Raw genomic sequence first — 19261 nt, 5'->3', positions numbered from 1 at the left:
GGATTGATATAAACTATTGTAAGTAACTCCAATATAGCAATAATTAATTTATCTTTTTGTGTATAATATAGCATTTTGAAATGATAATAGCCAATTACACTCATCCCATAGATAAGTGATTTTGAAAGTCATTTAGTGTATATTTGATGGTAGCATGACTAAAGTTTCCATAATTGTTTTATTATTTGAAATGATTGTGGTAATTTTCTTAGAGAGATGTTTCTCTAAGAATTGAGTCTTCATCATTTTTATCACCCTTCCCTTTTAAAATATGCATCTTGAGTATAAGTATTCAAATGTATACATTTTTCAGTTTTAGGTACTTTAAAACAATCATAATATGAGTGATGCCCTGGTCATTATCATCTGTATTATCATTAAATGAGGTACATACTCAGTAAATGTTTACTAAATTAAAAAAAAAAAAAAGACTGTTTATTGTCACCAAAATTAATTACATGTGTATTATAACTCTGAAAGAGAAAATAAAAATTACAGAAAAAAATATGTAATAGAATTTTAATGAAGTTGGAGTAGAAAAAAAAAATGTTTTTGTTCATGCTAAGTCACTTCAGTTGTGTCTGACTCTTTGTGACCCTATGGACTCTAACCTGCCAGGCCCCTCTGTCCTTGGGATTCTCCAGGCAAGAATACTGGAGTGGTTTGTCATGTCATCCTCCAGGGAATCTTCCTGATCCAGGGATCGAACCTGCATCTCTTGCTTCTCCTGTGTTGGTCATCAGGTTCTTTACCACTAGCACCACCTGAAGAAAAAAATGTTTGAAGGATACCAGAAGAACAATAAGTTAAAGAAAAATAAGTTATAAATTGAATTTTGTTAAAATTAAAAATTTTTGTTCACGAAAAGATATACATATACATAAACACATGCATATATATACATATGTACATATGTATATATATGCCTTCAGTCTTTCCCAGCATTAGGGTCTTTTCCAATGAGTCATCTCTTATGAGGTGGCCCAAGTATTGATGCTGAAGCTTCAGCATTAGTCCTTCCAATGAATAGTCAAGGTTGATTTCTTTTAGGATTGATGGGTTTGATCTCCTTGCTGTCCAAGGGACTCTCAAGAGTCTTCTCCAGCACCACAGTTCAAAAGCATCAATTCTTCAGCGCTCAGCCTTCTTTATGGGCCAACTCCTGTATCCTTACATGACTACTGGAAAAACCGTAGCTTTGCTTATTTAACTTCTATGCAGACTACATCATGAGAAACACTGGGCTGGATGAAGCACAAGCTGGAAGCAAGATTGCCAGGAGAAATATCAATAACCTCAGATATGCAGATGACACCACCCTTATGGCAGAAAGTGAAGAGGAACTCAAAAGCCTCTTGATGAAGGTGAAAGAGGAGAGTGAAAAAATTGGCTTAAAACTCAACATTTAGAAAATGAAGATCATGGCATCTGGTCCCATCAATTCATGGGAAATAGATGGGGAAACAGTGGAAACAGTGTCAGACTTTATTTTTGGGGGCTCCAAAATCACTGCAGATGGTGACTGCAGCCATGAAATTAAAATACGTTTACTCCTTGGAAGGAAAGTTATGACCAACCTAGATAGCATATTCAAAAGCAGAGACATTACTTTGCCAACAAAGATCTGTCTAGTCAAGGCTATGGTTTTCCCAGTGGTCACGTATGGATGTGAGAGTTGGACTGTCAAGAAAGCTGAGTGCCGAAGAATTGATGGTTTTGAATTGTGGTGTTGGAGAAGACTCTTGAGAGTCCCTTGGACTGCAAGGAGATCCAACCAGTCCATTCTGAAGGAATGGGATTTCTTTGGAAGGAATGATGTTAAAGCTGAAACTCCAGTACTTTGGCCACCTCATGCGAAGAGTTGACTCATTGGAAAAGACCCTGATGCTGGGAGGAATTGGGGGCAGGAGGAGAAGTGGATGACAGAGTATGAAATGGCTGGATGGCATCACCGACTCAATGGAGATGAGTCTGAGTGAACTCCGGGAGTTGGTGATGGACAGGGAGGCCTGGCATGCTGCGATTCATGGGGTGGCAAAGAGTTGGACATGACTGAGCGGCTGAACTGAACTGACTATATGGACCTTTGTCAGCAAAATGATATGCATAGCACAAAAGAGCAGTAATGTCCTCTCCTTATCTCCACGAGTGCCTGCTGATAATTTGTTTCTCTGGACCTTCTGGATTTTGTCCAGCAGACCAAATCACTAACTTACCCCTGCTTTATGATAACACCTAGGCCAGAACAAACTCTTTTCTTGAACATAGAAGAACTCAGGCCTGAATGCTATCAGGAAATTCTACTAACCGTATTTTGTTGAGAAGCCTCTTAAGAGCTGGCTGCTCCTTACTGCAGTGAATAAAAATCCCAAGTATGTTTGATAACAAAAGTACTCCTAGTGATCTTTGGCTGATGGGCAGCAGTAATACACAGGCAATTTAAAAAGCAAGCATATTACAATGAGCACAGAAACACATGCTGAATATCATTATTTTGCAGAGAAATTAAAAGTACAGTGAAGACATTTAGGTTGCTTCCATGTCCTGGATATTGTAAATAGTGCTGCAATGAACTTCAGGGTATATGTGTCATTTTGAATTATAGTTTTATCAGTGTACATGCCTACTAGTGGATTGCAGGGTTGTATGGTAGCTCTATTTTTAGTTTTTTAAGGAACCTTCATACTGCTTTCCATAGTGGCTACACCAGTTTGCATTTCCATCAACAATGTAGGAGGGTTTCCTTTTCTCCATACTCTCTATAGCATTTATTGTTTGTAGATTTTTTAATAATTGCCATTTTGACAACTGTGAGGTCATACTTCATTGTAGTTTTGATTTGTGTTTCTCTAATAATAATTTTTAAAAGCTGCAATGAGGATACCTAAAATTTAAAAGCCTGACAATACCAATGTTGGAGAGGATGTATCATAACAAAATTTCCCACAATATTGGTGTAAGCAAAATATAATATTTTACTTAAATGATTTTTGATATTGTATTTAATTAACATATATAAAGTATGCAATGTAACATATAATATATGCAGTTTGGTATTTTGACACTTGCACATGTGTGAAATCATCACCAAGTTCAGGGTAGTGAACTTATCCATCTCTCCATCTTCCTCATGCTCTTTTGTCATCACTCTCTTCCTCTCGTCTCTGTTTCTGGAACTGCAATAACCACTATTATATTAATACTGTATATTACATTGAATATCCTAAAATTTTATGAAAATAGAATCATAGAGTACTAATGCTTTTGGCTCCTGTTTATTTCTGTTAGCATAATTGTTTTCAGATTTATCAAAATTATTAGACTTATTCATAGCTCATCCATTTTATTGCTGCATACTGTTGCATTAAATGAATGCACCATGGTTTGTTTAATCATTCACCTACTGATTGGCATTTGCTTTGTTTCCAAGCTTTTATAAATATTTATGTTAAAGTCTATGTATGGATATGAGAGAGTCAGTTCCTAGGCATGTTGATAAGGAGTCTAGGGGTCCCCAAGGAGAGAGGGGTCTGGAATTCTCAAGGAGGAAGAAAGGACAAACTTTTTTTCTTTCTCCACATTCCTTAGGATTATATAACAATAATGTATCCTGCCTAAGGACAGTCTTTGGATTCAACCTTCTTTTATCTTAAAATATAGGAGTAGACCTGGTTTTTATAAGGATGTATCTTGCCTGAGGACAGTGTTATCTTAAAATGTAAATTATGGGAGTAGGTCTGATGAGGTCTTTACAACCTCCAGACATTCTTTGGATTATATAACCTCATTGTTAACACTAGCAAGCGGGTACTCTTTCTGCCCCCTTCTGAAGCCTATGTCAGAAGCTTTCTCTATCTCCTTTATACTTTAATAAAACTTTATTACACAAAAGCTCTGAGCGATCAAGCCTTGTCTCTGGCCCCGGATTGAATTCTTCTCCTCTGGGGGCCAAGAATCCCAGTGTATTCGCATGATTCAACAACAACCTTTCAGATATCTGCTTTCATTTATCAAACTAAGAATAGAATGACTAGATGTATATTTAACTTTAATGAACTTTCAAATACTTTTCCAACTTTGTTGAACCATGTTCAGTTCCCACCAGAAGTGTCCATGTTCTATTTGCTCATGACATCGCAAATATTTGGTGTGGTCATTAAATTTTAACAATTCTGATAAGTAGGTGGTAGTGTCATTGGGGATTTTATTTACATTGTTCTGATAAATAAAGATATTTAACATATTTTTCTGACTTACTTATAAGCCATATATTCTTTTGGATGAATTGTATATTCAAAACTTAACACAGCCCCAAAACCTATCAACAAGAGAGTGAAAAATAATTTGCAACATATTCATTCAATGAAAAATCATGCAATAACAAAGAATGAACTTTTGATACAACATGAATATATCTCACAGATTTTTATGTTAAACAACAACAAACAGCAAGTTCAAACTTAAAGGAAAATATATTTGATATGATTTTGTGATGCTCAAGAATAGGTAAGTCCATGGAGTCACAAGAATCAGCCATGACTTAGCGACTAAACCACATAACATGGATGAATCTTGGAAATACTCTAAGAGAAAGAAGCCAGACACAAAGAGCTGCAGAACTGGATATTGCATAACTCCATGTGTATGAAACACCCAGCACAGGCAAATCTAAACAGGCAACACAGAGATAAGCAGTTGTCTAGGAACAGGAGGACTTAGCATAGCCAGTAAAGAGCTGGCTGATCAGCATTCCTTCAGAAGCCTTCAGGGAGTACATTGTTCAGACAAAATGGCAGCTGTGGAGAAAAAAAAGAAAGAAAGAAAAAAAAAAGAATAGGTAAGCTGCAATAATAATTCTTCTGGGCATTTGCAACAGGACCTAAGGGAATCTTTTGATGTTATGAAATACTATATTTCTTGATTTAAGTAGCATATGTGTATAAGTGAATATTTTTCAAACTGCACACTAAAGATTGTTGAACTCTGCTCTATCTATGACCTACATCAATTTTCAAAAAAAACATTTTGTGTGATATTCATCTTTGATAACCAAGACAATATAGTTTTCATGGGCCACTTATTGAAGAACCACCAGGACTTAATGTATGTAACCATCCTGCTTTATCTTACATTAAATATCTCAAATATATATATATATTTATTTGTCTACCTATTTACCTATTTAACTTTTTCACCTGCTGTAGATTAAGTTCCCAGGACTTATTCACTGTATAATTTGTTTATACTTTTGAATCCTTTGCCCATTCCTTACCCTCTGTTTCCGTCACCAATCTGTTCTCTCTATCTATATTCATTTTTGTTCTTTTTCCACCTTATTTTCTGTTTTTAGGACCCTACATATAAGTGAGGTCATATAATATTTGTATTTTCATACAATACCTGATTTATTTTACTTAGCATAATGCCCTCAAGGTCCATCTATGTTATCACATATAAAGTGGTTCCTCTTTTTTTTGGCTGAGTAATGTTCCACTTCATGTGTCACATCTTCATTATCCATTCATCTTTCAATGAACACAGGTTGTTTCCATATCTTGGCTGTTGTAAGTAAAGTTACAATGAACTTGACAGTGCATATATCTTTACTGCTGCTGCTGCTGCTAAGTCACTTCAGTCGTGTCCAACTCTGCGTGACCCCATAGACAGCAGCCCACCAGGCTCCTTTGTCCCTGGGGTTCTCCAGGCAAGAATACTGGAGTGGGTTGCCATTTCCTTCTACAATGCATGAAGAGAAAAGTGAAAGTGAAGTCGTTCAGTCGTGTCCGACTCTTCGCAACCCCATGGACTGGAGCCTATCAGGCTCCTCCATCCATGGGATTTTCCAGGCAAGAGTACTGGAGTGGGGTGCCATTGCCTTTTCTGATATCTTTACTAGATAGAGATTTTACTTTATTTTTTATTTATTTTAATTGGAAGCTAATTACTATATTGTAGTGGTTTTTGCCATGCATTGACATGAATCATGTTTCCTGGGGAATACAGGATGATGTATTCCCCATCCTGAACCCCCCTCCCACCTCTCTCCCCATCCCATCCCTCAGGGTCATCCCAGTACACCAGCCCTGAGTACCCTGTCTCATGCATGAAACCTGGACTGGTGATCTGCTTCACATATGATAATATACATGTTTCAATGCTATTCTCTCAAATCATCCCACCCTCGCCTTCTCCCACAGAGTCCAAACAACTGTTCTATACATCTGTGTCTCTTTGGCTGTCTCACATATAGGGTCATTGTTACCATCTTTCTAAATTCCATATATATGTGTTAGTATACTGCTGTTTTTCTTTCTGATTTACTTCACTCTGTATAATAGGCTCCAGTTTCAGCCACCTCATTAGAACTGGTTGAAATGAATTATTTTTAATAGCTGAGTAATAGTCTATTGTGTATATGTACCATGGCTTTCTTATTCATTCGTCTGCTGGTAGACATCTAGGTTGCTTCCATGTCCTGGCTATTGTAAACAGTACTGCGATGAACATTGGGATACACGTGTCTCTTTCAATTCTGGTTTCCTCAGTGTGTATGCCCAGCAGTGGGATTGCTGGGTCATATGGCAGTTCTATTACCAGTTTTTAAAGGAATCTCTACACTGTTGTCCATAGAAGCTGTATTAGTTTGTATTCCCACCAATAGTGTAAGAGAGTTCCCTATTCTCCATACCTTTTCCAGCATTTATTGTTTGTAGACTTTTTGATAGGAGCCATTCTGACCAGCGTGAGATGGTACCTCATTGTGGTTTTAATTTGCATTTCTCTGATAATGAGTGATGTTGAGCATCTTTTCATGTGTTTGTTAGCCATCTGTATGTCTTCTTCAGAGAAATGTCTGTTTAGTTCTTTGCCCCATTTTTTGATTGGGTCATTTTTCTGGAATTGAGCTGGAATTCTCTGAAATTGAGCTGGAATTTTCTGAATTATCTGGAATTGAGCTGCATGAGCTGCTTGTATATTTTTTAGATTCTTTGTCAGTTGTTTCATTTACTATTATTTTCTACCATTTTGAAGGCTGTCTTTTCATCTTGCTTATAGTTTCCTTTGTTGAGCCAAAGCCTTTAAGTTTAATTAGGTCCCATTTGTTTATTTTTGCTTTTATTTCCATTACTCTAGGAGGTGGGTCATAGAGGATCCTGCTGTGGTTTATGTCAGAGAGTGTTTTGCCTATGTTTTCCTCTAGGAGTTCAATAGTTTCTGGTCTTCCCTTTAGATCTTTAATCCATTTTGAGTTTATTTTTGTGTATGGTGTTAGAAAGTGTTCCAGTTTCATTCTTTTACTAGTGGTTGACCAGCTTTCCCAGCACCACTTGTTAAAGAGATTGTCTTTTCTCCATTGTATATTCTTGCCTCTGTTGTCAAAGATTTGTCCATAGGTGCATGGGTTTATCTCTAGGCTTTCTATTTTGTTCCATTGATCTCTATATCTGTCTTTGTGCCAGTACCATACTCTCTTGATGACTGTAGCTTTGTAGAATAGTCTGAAGTTAGGCAGGTTGATTTCTCCAGTTTCATTATTCTTTCTCAACATTGCTTTGGCTGTTCAAGGTTTTTTTGTATTTCCATACAAATTGTGAAATGATTTGTTCTAGTTCTTTGAAAAGTACTGTTGGTAGCTTGATATTGAATCTTAGATTGCTTTGGGTAGTATATTCATTTTCACTATGTTGATTCTTCTGATCCATGAACATGGTATATTTCTCCATCTATTTGTGTCATCTTTGATTTCTTTCATCAGTGTTTTATAGTTTGTTATACATAAGTCTTTTGTTTCTTTAGGTAGATATATTCCTACGTATTTTATTCTTTTCATTGCAATGGTAAGTGGAATTGTTTCCTTAATTTCTCTTTCTGTTTCCTCATTGTTAGTGTATAAGAATGCGAGGGATTTCTCTGTGTTAATTTTATATCCTGCCACTTTACTATTTATTGATTAGCTCTAGTAATTTTCTGGTGGAGTCTTTAGGATTTTCTATGTAGAGGAAGATGTCATCTGCAAACAGTGAGAGTTTTACTTCTTCTTTTCCAATCTGGATTTTTTTTTCTGCTCTGATTGCTGTGGCTAAAACTTCCAAAACTATGTTGAATAGTAGTGGTGAGAGTGGTCACCCTTGTCTTGTTCCTGACTTTAGGGGAAATGCTTTCAATTTTTCACCATTAAGGATAATGTTTGCTGTGGGTTTATCATATATGGCTTTTATTATGTTGAGGTATGTTCCTTCTATGCCTGCTTTCTGGAGGGTTTTTATCATAAATGGATGTTGAATTTTGTCAAAGGCTTTCTCTGTATCTATTGAGATAATCATATGGTTTTTATTTTTCAATTTGTTAATGTGGTGTATCACCTTGATTGATTTGTGGATATTAAAGAATCCTTGCATCCCTGGAATAAAGCCCACTTGGTCATGATATATGATCTTTTTAATATGTTGTTGGATTCTGTTTTCTAGGATTTTGTTAAGGATGTTTGCATCTATGTTCATCAGTGATATTGGCCTGTAGTTTTCTTTTTTTGTGGCATCTTTGTCTGGTTTTGCTATTAGGGTATGGTGGCCTCATAGAATGAGATTGGAAGTTTACCTTCCTTTGGAATTTTCTGGAAAAGTTTGAGTAGGTTAGCTCTTCTCTAAATTTTTTGTAGAATTCAGCTATGAAGCCATGTGGTCCTGGGCTTTGGTGTGCTGCAAGACTTTTTATTACAGTTTTGATATCCATGCTTGTGATGGGTCTGTTAAGATTTTCTATTTCTTCCTGGTTCAGTTTTGGAAAGTTCTCCTTTTCTAAGAATTCATCCATTTCTTCCAAGTTGTCCATTTTATTGGCATATAGGTGCTGATAGTAGTCTCTTATGATCCTTTGTATTTCTGTTATTAACAGAAATACAACTCTTGTTGTCTGTTGTGATTTCTCCATTTTCATTTCTAATTTTATTGATTTGATTCTTCTCCCTTTTTGTCTTGATGAGTCTGGCTAATGGTTTGTCTGTTTTATTTATATTCTCAAAGAACCAGCTTTTAGCTTTGTTGATTTTTGCTATGGTCTCCTTTGTTTCTTTTTCATTCATTTCTGCCCTAATTTTTATGAGTTTTCTTTTTCCCCCTTCTACTAACCCTGGGGTTCTTCATTTCTTCTTTTTCTAGTCGCTGTATGTGTAGAGTTAGGTTATTTATTTGATTTCTCTCCTGTTTCTTAAGGTAGCCTTGTATTGCTATGAACCTTCCCCTTAGCACTGCTTTTACAGTGTCCCATAGGTTTTTGGTTGTTGTGTTTTCATTTTCATTCGTTTCTGTACATATTTTGATTTCTTTTACTATTTCTTCTGTGATTTGTTGGTTATGCAGAAGCGTGTTTTTTGGCCTCCATATGTTTGTATTTTTAATAGTTTTTTTTTTCCTGTAATTGATATCTAATCTTACCACATTGTGATCAGAAAAGATGCTTGGAATGATTCTCATTTTTTTTTTTTTTTAAATTTACCAAGACTAGATTTATGGCCCAGGATGTGATCTATCATGGAGAATCTTACGTGTGCACTTGAGAAAAAGTTGAAATTCATTTTTTGGGCATAAAATGTCCTATAGATATCAATTGGGTCTAACTGGTCCATTGTATCATTTAAAGTTGTGTTTCCTTGCTAATTTTCTGTTTAGTTGATGTATCCATGGGTGTGAGTGGGGTATTCCACTATTATTGTGTTACTGTTAATTTCCCATTTCATACTTGTTAGCATTTGCCTTACATATTGCAGTGCTCCTATGTTGGGTGCATATATATTTATAATGGTTATATCTTCTTCTTGGATTAATCCTTTGATCATTATGTAGTTTCTTTCTTTGTCTCTTTTCATAGCTTTTATTTCAAAGTCTATTTTATGTGATATAAGTACTACTCCTGCTATCTTTTGGTCTCCATTTGCGTGAAATATCTTTTCCCTGCCCTTCACTTTCAGTTTGTATGTGTCCCTTCTTTTGAGGTGGGTCTCTTGTAGACAGCATATATAGGGGTCTTGTTTTTGTATCCTTCAGCCAGTCTTTGTCTTTAGGTAGGGGCATTCAACCCATTTACATTTAAGGCAATTATTGATAAGTATGATCCCGTTGCCATTTACTTCATTGTTTTGAGTTCGAGTTTATACATCTTTTCTGTGTTTCCTGTCTAGAGAAGATCCTTTAGTATTTGTTGAAGAGCTGATGTGGTGGTGCTGAATTCTCTGAGCTTTTGCTTGTTTGTAAAGCTTTTGATTTCTCCTTCATATTTGAATGAGATCCTTGCTGGGTACAGTGATCTGGGTTCTAGGTTTTTCTCTTTCATCACTTTAAGTATGTCCTGCCATTCCCTTCTGGCCTGAAGAGTTTCTATTGAAAGATCAGCTGTTATCCTTATGGGAATCCCCTTGTGTGTTATTTGTTGGTTTTCCCTTGATGCTTTTAATATTTGTTATTTGTATTTGATCTTCATTAATTTGATTAATATGTGTCTTGGGGTGTTTCACCTTGGGTTTATCCTGTTTGGCACTCTCTGGTTTTCCTAGACTTGGGTAGCTATTTCCTTCCCCATTTTAGGGAGGTTTTCAACTATTATCTCCTCAAGTATTTTCTCATGGTCTCTCTTTTTGTCTTCTTCTTCTGGTACTCCTATGATTCAAATGTTGGGGCATTTCACATTGTCCCAGAGGTCTCTGAGGTTGTCCTCATTTCTTTTAATTCTTTCTTCTTTTTCCCTCTCTGTTTCATTTGTTTCCACTGTTCTATCTTACACCTCACTAATTCTATCTTCTGCCTCAGTTATTCTATGGTTGGTTCCCTCCAGAGTGACTCTTTTTCATTTCTTCTAGATCCTTGTTAAACGTTTCTTGCATCTCTTCAATCCTTGTCTCCAAGCTATTTATCTGTAACTCCATTTTGTTTCCAAGATTTTTGATCATTTTTACTATCATTATTCTGAATTCTTTTTCAGGTAGACTCTCTATCTCTGCCTCTTTTGTTTGGTTTCATGGGCATTTATCATGTTCCTTTACCTGCTGAATAATTCTCTGCCTTTTCATCTTGTTTACATTGCTGTGTTTGGGGTGGTCTTTCTGTATGCTGGAAGTTTGTGATTCCTCTTTATTGTGGAGGTTCCTCCCTGTGGGTAGGGTTGGACGAGTGACTTGTCAAGGTGTCCTGGTTAGGGAAGCCTGCTTCGGTGTTCTGGTGTGTGGAGCTAGATCCCTTCTCTTTGGAGTGCAGTCAAGTGTCCAATAGTGAGTTTTGAGGTGTTTATGGATTTGGTGTGACTTTGGGCAGCCTGTATATTAATGCCCAGGGCTATGTTCCTGTGTTGCTGAAGAATTATCATGGTATGTCTTGCTCTGGAACTTGTTGGCTCTGGGGTGGAGCTTGGTTTCAGTGTAGGTATGGAGGCTTTTGGTTGAGCTCTTGTCGATTAATGTTCCCTGGAGTCAAGAGTTTTCTGGTCTTCTCAGTTTTTAGATTTAAGCCTCCTGCCTCTGGTTTTCAGGCTTGTTCTTACAGGAGCCTCAAGACTTCTCTATCCATACAGCACCGATGATAAAACATCTAGGTTAATGGAGAAAAGATTCTCCACAGTGAGGGACACCCAGAGAGGTTTGCAGAGTTACATGGAGAAGAGAAGAGGGAGGAGGGAGATAGAGGTAACCAGGAGGAGAAGAGGGGAAGTCAAAAGGAGAGAGACAGATCCAGCCAATAATCAGTTCCCTAAGTGTTCTCCACAGCTCGGAACACCCAAAGAGATTCACAGAGTGGGCAGAGAAGAGAAGGGGGAGGGAGGAGATAGAGGTGACCTGGGGGAGAAAAAGAAGACTCAAAAGGGGGAGAGGGCAATCAAGCCAGTAATCATCAGTTCAGTTCAGTCACTCAGTCGTGTCTGACTCTCTGCGACTCCATGAATTGCAGCACACCAGGCCTCCCTGTCCATCACCAACTCCCGGAGTTCACACAGACTCATGTCCATCGAGTTAGTGATGCCATCCAGCCATCTCATCCTCTGTCGTCCCCTTCTCCTCCTGCCCCCAATCCCTCCCAGTGTCAGGGTCTTTTCCAATGAGTCAACTCTTCGCATGAGGGGGCCAAAGTGCTGGAGTTTTAGCTTTAGCATCATTCCTTCCAAAGGAATCCCATTCCTTCAGAATGGACTGGTTGGATCTCCTTGCAGTCCAAGGGACTCTCAAGAGTCTTCTCCAGCACCACAGTTCAAAAGCATCAATTTTTCAGCACTCAGCTTTCTTCACAGTACAACTCTCACATCCATACATGACCACTGGGAAAACCATAGCCTTGTTTGATGGATCTTTGTTGGCAAAGTAATGTCTCTGCTTTTGAATATGCTATCTAGGTTGGTCATAACTTTTCTTCCAAGGAGTAAGCGTCTTTTAATTTCATGGCTGCAGTCACCACCTGCAGTGATTTTGGAGCCCAAAAAAATAAAGTCTGACACTGTTTCCACTTTTCCCCATCTATTTCCCATGAAGTAATCATACTCCTAAGTATAAGTGGGTACTGAAGATTGGATTCTTAAAGGTACAAAATTGATAACAAATACCAAAAAGCAAAGATTAAAAATCTAGAGTAGAGGTTAAACTCTCAAAAATACAATATTTTTTTTAAATTATGAAAAAAAAAGATATATGAAATTTGCTTCAAAAATAGGGTCTTTTTTTGCAAGGTAATAGTAGGTTATTGGAGAAGGAAATGGCAACCCACTCCAGTGTTCTTGCCTGGAGAATCCCGGGACGGAGGAGCCTGGTGAGCTGCCATCTCTGTGGTCGCACAGAGTCAGACACGACTGAAGCAACTTAGCAGCAGCAGCAGCAGCAGCAGTAGGTTATAAAAATGAAAATTAAAGGAGTAATAAAGGACTGAAAATTTAAATTTTTTTAATTAAAAAAATGACAGTAGTAAAATATATCTAAGAATTTCTCTGGAGCTGTTGTGGGCAGTGGGGGGGTCAGTTCAGTTTCAGATAGTTCCTTGTTCCAGCTTATACTTCTTCTCAAGGTCTATAGGCCCCTTTCAATGTACTTGGTGCTAATTACAGGGTTTTAATCTGTTGCACCTGTCACTTCCAAAATCATTCCCTCTGTTTATCTTGGCTTCTGTTTGCAAGTCTCTTCAGTGTCTAATTTCCACCGACACAAGGGGGCGAAGGTGGAAATTATTTAGGCCCACTTATTTAGGCTCACTTGTTCAGTTGTGCTGTGGAGTGGGAGGAACACGGCAAACAAATATCATTGGCATGTGTGGGGAGTGCTTGCAGTGCCTGGGCCACACTGGGTTTGCCCCTGCTCATGGCATGTGTACTTTCCCAGTCTACACTGCTCAGGCTCCAGGTTGCTGTGCAGGGGAACTGTCTAAAGCTGGCCCTGTGTTGCGTGCATTTCCCAGGTTTAAGCCGCTCAGGTTTGGGTTCTTGTGTACTCCACAAAGGCACAGACAGGTGGGCCTGTGTTCTGTGCCCTTCCCAGATCTGAGCAGCTCAGGCAACTAGGTGTTTGGCGAGTGCACTCTCCCCAGGTGGGGCGGTGCGTCTTATCACCTCCCCGGTCCCAGCCGATAGGTTTCCTGGGTGTGCAGCGGGAGTGCCATCTCAGGTGTGACGTGTGTCTCGTCTGGGAAGCTGATCTCTGGCTGCAACCCTCCTGGCGGTTGTCAACCGTCCAGGATCCCAGGAAGTCTTGGTTAGCAACTGGGAGCCTGCTCACAGTTTGGTAGAGGATGCCATCTCTGGGGCTGAGTTTGCCGCCTTGCCTTCAGGCTCTGGCTGTTACCCGCCTGCCTCCAGCGGGGGGAGGGGCTGGTCCGCAGCTAGCTGGCTCTCCTCTGGTGATCACTCAGTCCTTTGTTCTGTGAGCAGGCCTGGCAGTGTCTTAGGTTAGAGCTTTTCATGGGATAGTTCTTGCTTTCTCTCTCCCTCTCTCTCTCTCTTTTTTCCCCCTCTCTGGCTATCCTATGGTTTGGGTTGCTATCTCATGTTAGCTCCCTCAGATTGTTCTCAGGGCATTCATTGCCCAGACCTAAGCAATGCAGCCCGTGCCTCCCTATTCAACCCCTACTTGCTGGTGGCAAATGCGAGCGTCTGGGCTACTTTTCCACTGGAAGTTGCAGTTAGGCATGCAATCTGTGGGTTTTATTTATTTATTTTTTCCTCCCGGTTATGTTGCCCTCTGAAATTCCAAAACCCCACAGACCCACCAGTGAGAGGGTTTCCTGGTATTTGGAAACTTCTCCTCTTTTACAACTCTCTCCCCAGGATGGATCTCCATCCCTATCTCTTTTGTCTCTCTTTTTATCTTTTATATTTTGCCCTACCTCCTTTTGAAGACAATGGGCTGCCTTTCTGAGTGCCTGGTGTCCTCCACCAGCATTCAGAAGTTGTTTGTGGAATTTGCTGAGCGTTCAAATGATCTTTTGATGAATTAGTTGGGGACCAAGTGGTCTCCCTGTCCTACTCCTCTGCCATCTTATTGAATTCTAGGTAGAGATTTTAATGCCTTAGAATATACTCCCAAATGTAGAATTTCTGGAAACTATGGTATATCTATTTTTCACTTTTTTGAAGAACCTCCATCCTGTCTTTCATGGTCGATGCACAAATTTACATTCCCAGCCACCATGCACAAGAGTTTCCCTTTTTCAATAACCTCAACAACACTTGTTATTCCCTGTCTTTTTGATAATAGCCATTCTAACATCATGGTTTCAATTTGCATTTCCCTGATAATTAATGATTTTGAGCACCCCTTTTTGTTGGCCATTTTATATCTATGTCTTTTTTTATAAATGTCTATTCAGACCCTATGCCCATTTTTAAAATCAGGTTTTGTTTTTTTTTTTTTTCCTGTTGAGTCTTATGAATTATTCACTTATTTTAAATATTTGCCCCTTATCAGATATAAAATTTGCAAATGTTTTCTCCCGTTCAGTAGCTTGCCTTTTTATTTGATTGGTGGTTTCCTTTGCTGTGCAGAAACTTTTTAAATTTGATATAGTCCCTATTGTTTATTTCTCCTTTTGTCTTTCTTTTGGTGTCAAATGCAAAAGTCATCACCAAGACTAGTGTACAAAAGCTTACCCACTATGTTTTATTGTTTCAGATATATGTCCAAGTTTTGAATCAATTTGGAGTTGATTTTTGTGCCTGGTGTAAGATAGGGATCCAGCTTTATTCTTTTGCAGATAGACATTCAGTTTCTCCAGTATCATTTATTATAGAGACTGTCATTCCCCTGTTGCATATTCTTGGCTTCTTTGTCACAAGCTAATTGATCATATACCCATGAGTTTATTTCTAGGCTCTCTTGTTCTGTTCTACATAGGCATGTTCACATGTAAGTCAGTAGATTCTATTTGTGTAATTGCCATAAGTCACGTGTTATATTACCATCAGTATCTTTTTTATAGTTTGTATTACTAGTTTGATTTTTATCTTTTATCCACGAAGTGTTTAACTTTGTATGGCTGTTGAATCATTTTTTTTCTTTGTTCATAGATTTACTTGTCTGATAGTTGTTAAGCAATAATACTTACCACAGTCTAGATGACTGCATATGACAGTGCATCACCAGTGTGCAGTCACTGTGGAGAGGCAGAGATACACACACCCAGGCTTAGAAAACTGTCAGTCCCTGTTGTGTGGGATGTGGAGTTAAGTTCACGCACCACACAGCATCCATCTGGGTCCTGTTTCACATTTACATCTGCAGCTGATGAATGGGATACAGATATACATAAGACAAAGATAAATGTATTAGACCACGAGAAAGAACTTAGTCATTTTTGAAATAAAAGCTTTATTGTCCATACCCAGATATTAAGGAATTCTCATTTGTTGATTTTCCTCCTCATGTTTCAGAAGTTCACAGATGAATTATTTGTTGTTATGGTCTGAAACCCTTGTACAGGAATTCAGATGCAAGATTGTTCAGTTTTTAATCTTAGAAAAGGAGAATAATATCTTGTAATTCTCTCCCTCATCTTTGTTACTCTCCCTGCCTTTTTGCTTCAACTACTTTCCTCAGATATTTTTTAAACAATTTAAAGTGTTGTTTAATTTTGGGATTCCCTGGTGGCTCAGACAGTAAAGCATCTGCCCACAATGCAGGAGACCCGGGTTCGATCCTGGGTTGGGAAGATCCCCTGGAGAAGGAAATGGCAACCCACTCCAGTATTCTTGCCTAGAAAATCCCATGGATGGAGGAGCCTAGTGGGCTACAGTCCATGGGGTCACAAAGAGTCGGACACAACTGAGCAACTTCACTTTCACTTTAATTTTGCCACAATTTGTGCCAAAATGTACCAGATTGTTTTCCTCCTTAAATATGTTGATATTTCTTATATTTTACATAGTGGGGTTAACTGTATTATTAATATATAAAGCTCACTTACCTGTATGCTTTAGTTTTATTTCATTTATGAAAAGTATGTTAATCACTCAGTCATGTCAGACTCTTTGCAAACCCATGGACTGTAGCCTGCCAGACCCCTCTGTCCATGGAATTCCCCAGGCAAGAATACTGGAGTGGGTTGCCATTCCCTTCTCCAGGAGATTTTCTTGACCCAGGAATCAAACCTGGATCTCCTCCATTGCAGGTAGATTTGTTACTGTCTGAGCCACCAGGGAAGACTATTTCATTTATATATTATTTTATATTTTAGTTATTAAACAATTCATGGTTTAAATAGAAAGATACACTTTCTTTGAAAATAAGTCCTTATGAATAAATGACAAGATGCATAATCTTTTTGGTAATCTCAACATATTTTTAAAATGTAACTTGCATGCAATATTTAGTCAAGCTAAAAAGGTCTGATTTTAAATTTCTTCCACTTTATAATGCCTTGCTGGTTTCATTATTTTTTTTTTTTAATTTCTAAAAGAAAACAGTTATGGTATACATTTATCTTATTATCTGATTTAAGTACTAAAATAGGCTTCTAAAGATCTTTTTCCTCAAGAAAATATTAATATAGTTTTAAAATTGTTTATTTAAAGAGAAAGAATCTTTCTGCTCCATATTAAAAAATAAAGTTTAATTTGAATCTCATGACATTATCACTACATTTACCCTTTCTGTAAGCTTCCCATTGGACAAGCTATAATAAAATACGTTGACTCATGTACTACTATTTTTTTATTTTCACTTTTATGTTTTGTTTGTTTTGAATGAGACAAGGAACATGTAGCTAAATGATTCAGCAAAAAATAAATAAATAAATACATGAAAAGTAAATTGAGGTGATTCTAAGAAGGTTGAGTGGAAGTTGATCAGTTTCTTGAACTTGACTTCTGATTTCCATTTAGCAATGTTAATGCCTCCTCATCTCTGAAACACTCTAGTCATTTATTTGAATCATGTTGCAATATAGCTGGCTACAAATTCTGTTATGGCTCCAACAATAATTTAATGTTTTACCCACTTAAATCTGGATTGGTTTATGTCTATTTTGACCTATAGAATATGGTGGGATTAAAGCTGTTCCACTTTTGGGTGCTGGCTTGAAGATGACTGGAAGGTTTTGCCTGTTTTTGTAGAATGCTGACTGTGTGAAGGCCCTGTGGGCAGCTCCTACTACTGTGTTCCAGGTCAGTAGTCAGTGTCCTGTGTTGGCCATTGAGCAAGCCACCCTGGGCCATTAGTCTTTGGGTGTTTCAGTCCCAGCTTCCATCTAATCAGACCATAAAAAATGCCAAGAAAGAGCCTCCCAGGCAACCTCAGTCAATCCACAGATCCATTAGAAACAAAAAATAAATGTCATTTTAGGCCACTATTTTAGGGGTGTGTTTTTTTACACAGCACAAAAGTCTGCACAATAGTTTAACAATAGTGTTAACACACTATTTTCCTTTTTAATATGGAAGTATAGTTGATTTACTATGTTTCAGGTGTGTAGCAAAGTGAATCTATTATATGTATATATATTTCCAATTCTTTTCCATTAAAGATTATTATAAGATATTGATTATAGTTCCTTGTCTCAGCCCACTTTTTAAATGTAAATTTTTTTCTTTTATTTTTTAATTATTTATTTATTTTTGGCAGCGCTGGGTCTTCATTGCTGTGTGGGCTTTTCTCTGCGGCAAGTGGAGATTACTCTTCACTGTGCTGAACAAGCTTCTCATTGTGGTGGCTTCTCGTATTGTGGAGCACAGGCTCTAGGGCACACGGGCTTCAGCAGTTGTGTCTCCTGGGCTTAGAGCACAGGCTCAGTAGTTATGGAACGTGGGTTTAGTTGTTTTGCAGCATCTGGGATCTTTTGTGTTCAGAGATCTAACCTGCATTGGCACTGAGCCACCAAGGAAGCCCTTCAATTTATTTTTTTTAATTGGAGGAAAATTGCTTTACAGTGTTGGGTGATTTCTGTGTATAACAATGCAAATCTGCCATACCACATTATTGACTGGGGGATTTTTGCAGAAATTAATGCCTATGGCTGGCGATGTTATGTAAGTGAATATTGAAATATCCAAGTTTGAGTAAATAACAACTTTTTTTTTGCACTTAAGAGCAAGATACTATCTAGCTGCTCTTTCATATGTCTGGCTGCCCATCATTAATAACTTTAACAGGTTTATCCACCCATGTTCAGCTAATAGATGCTGGAAGATCCAATAATAAGCTCTTATAGTCTACTGTTTCCAATTAACATCTTATGCTCTGAGACTTTCATCCTTATTTGTGCTTTTATGATTATCTGTATGGCTATGAGGAACCTAACTTCCTCCTGAAAGCTTCAGATTCAAAAATTTCACTGCCTACTTGATAACCTCTTTCTCAAGGAACCTGACTAATCAGTATAGCTCCCAAATCTTTTTTTTTTTTTCCCACTCTTCAGATTAGGTTTTGTCCCAGTGTTTCCCAAATCAGTGAGCATTTCTACCATCCATCCACTGGGGAAGTCAGAAAACTAAAGATGTGCTGGGGTGGTCCTGTTCCATCACGTCCTACTAGCCATCCAACACCCATAGTGTTATTATTAACACTATGTTATTGGGGAACACATGTATACCTGTGGCGGATTCATTTTGATATATGTCAAAACCAATACAATATTGTAAAGTTAAAAAATAAAATAAAATAAATTAAATAAAAAAATAAAAGAAGCATCCTAGAGGATGAATTAAGGGTAAAAATAAATAAATAAATAAATATTATATGTTATAAAATAAATTATTTTATTATTTTTTCTAATAAAAATGTAGTTGATTTACAGTGTTGTGTTAATTT

The sequence above is a fragment of the Bos javanicus genome, chromosome 8 (assembly GCF_032452875.1).
Source record: "Bos javanicus breed banteng chromosome 8, ARS-OSU_banteng_1.0, whole genome shotgun sequence".
Lineage (NCBI taxonomy): Eukaryota > Metazoa > Chordata > Mammalia > Artiodactyla > Bovidae > Bos > Bos javanicus.
This window is presented reverse-complemented; position numbering follows the sequence as displayed.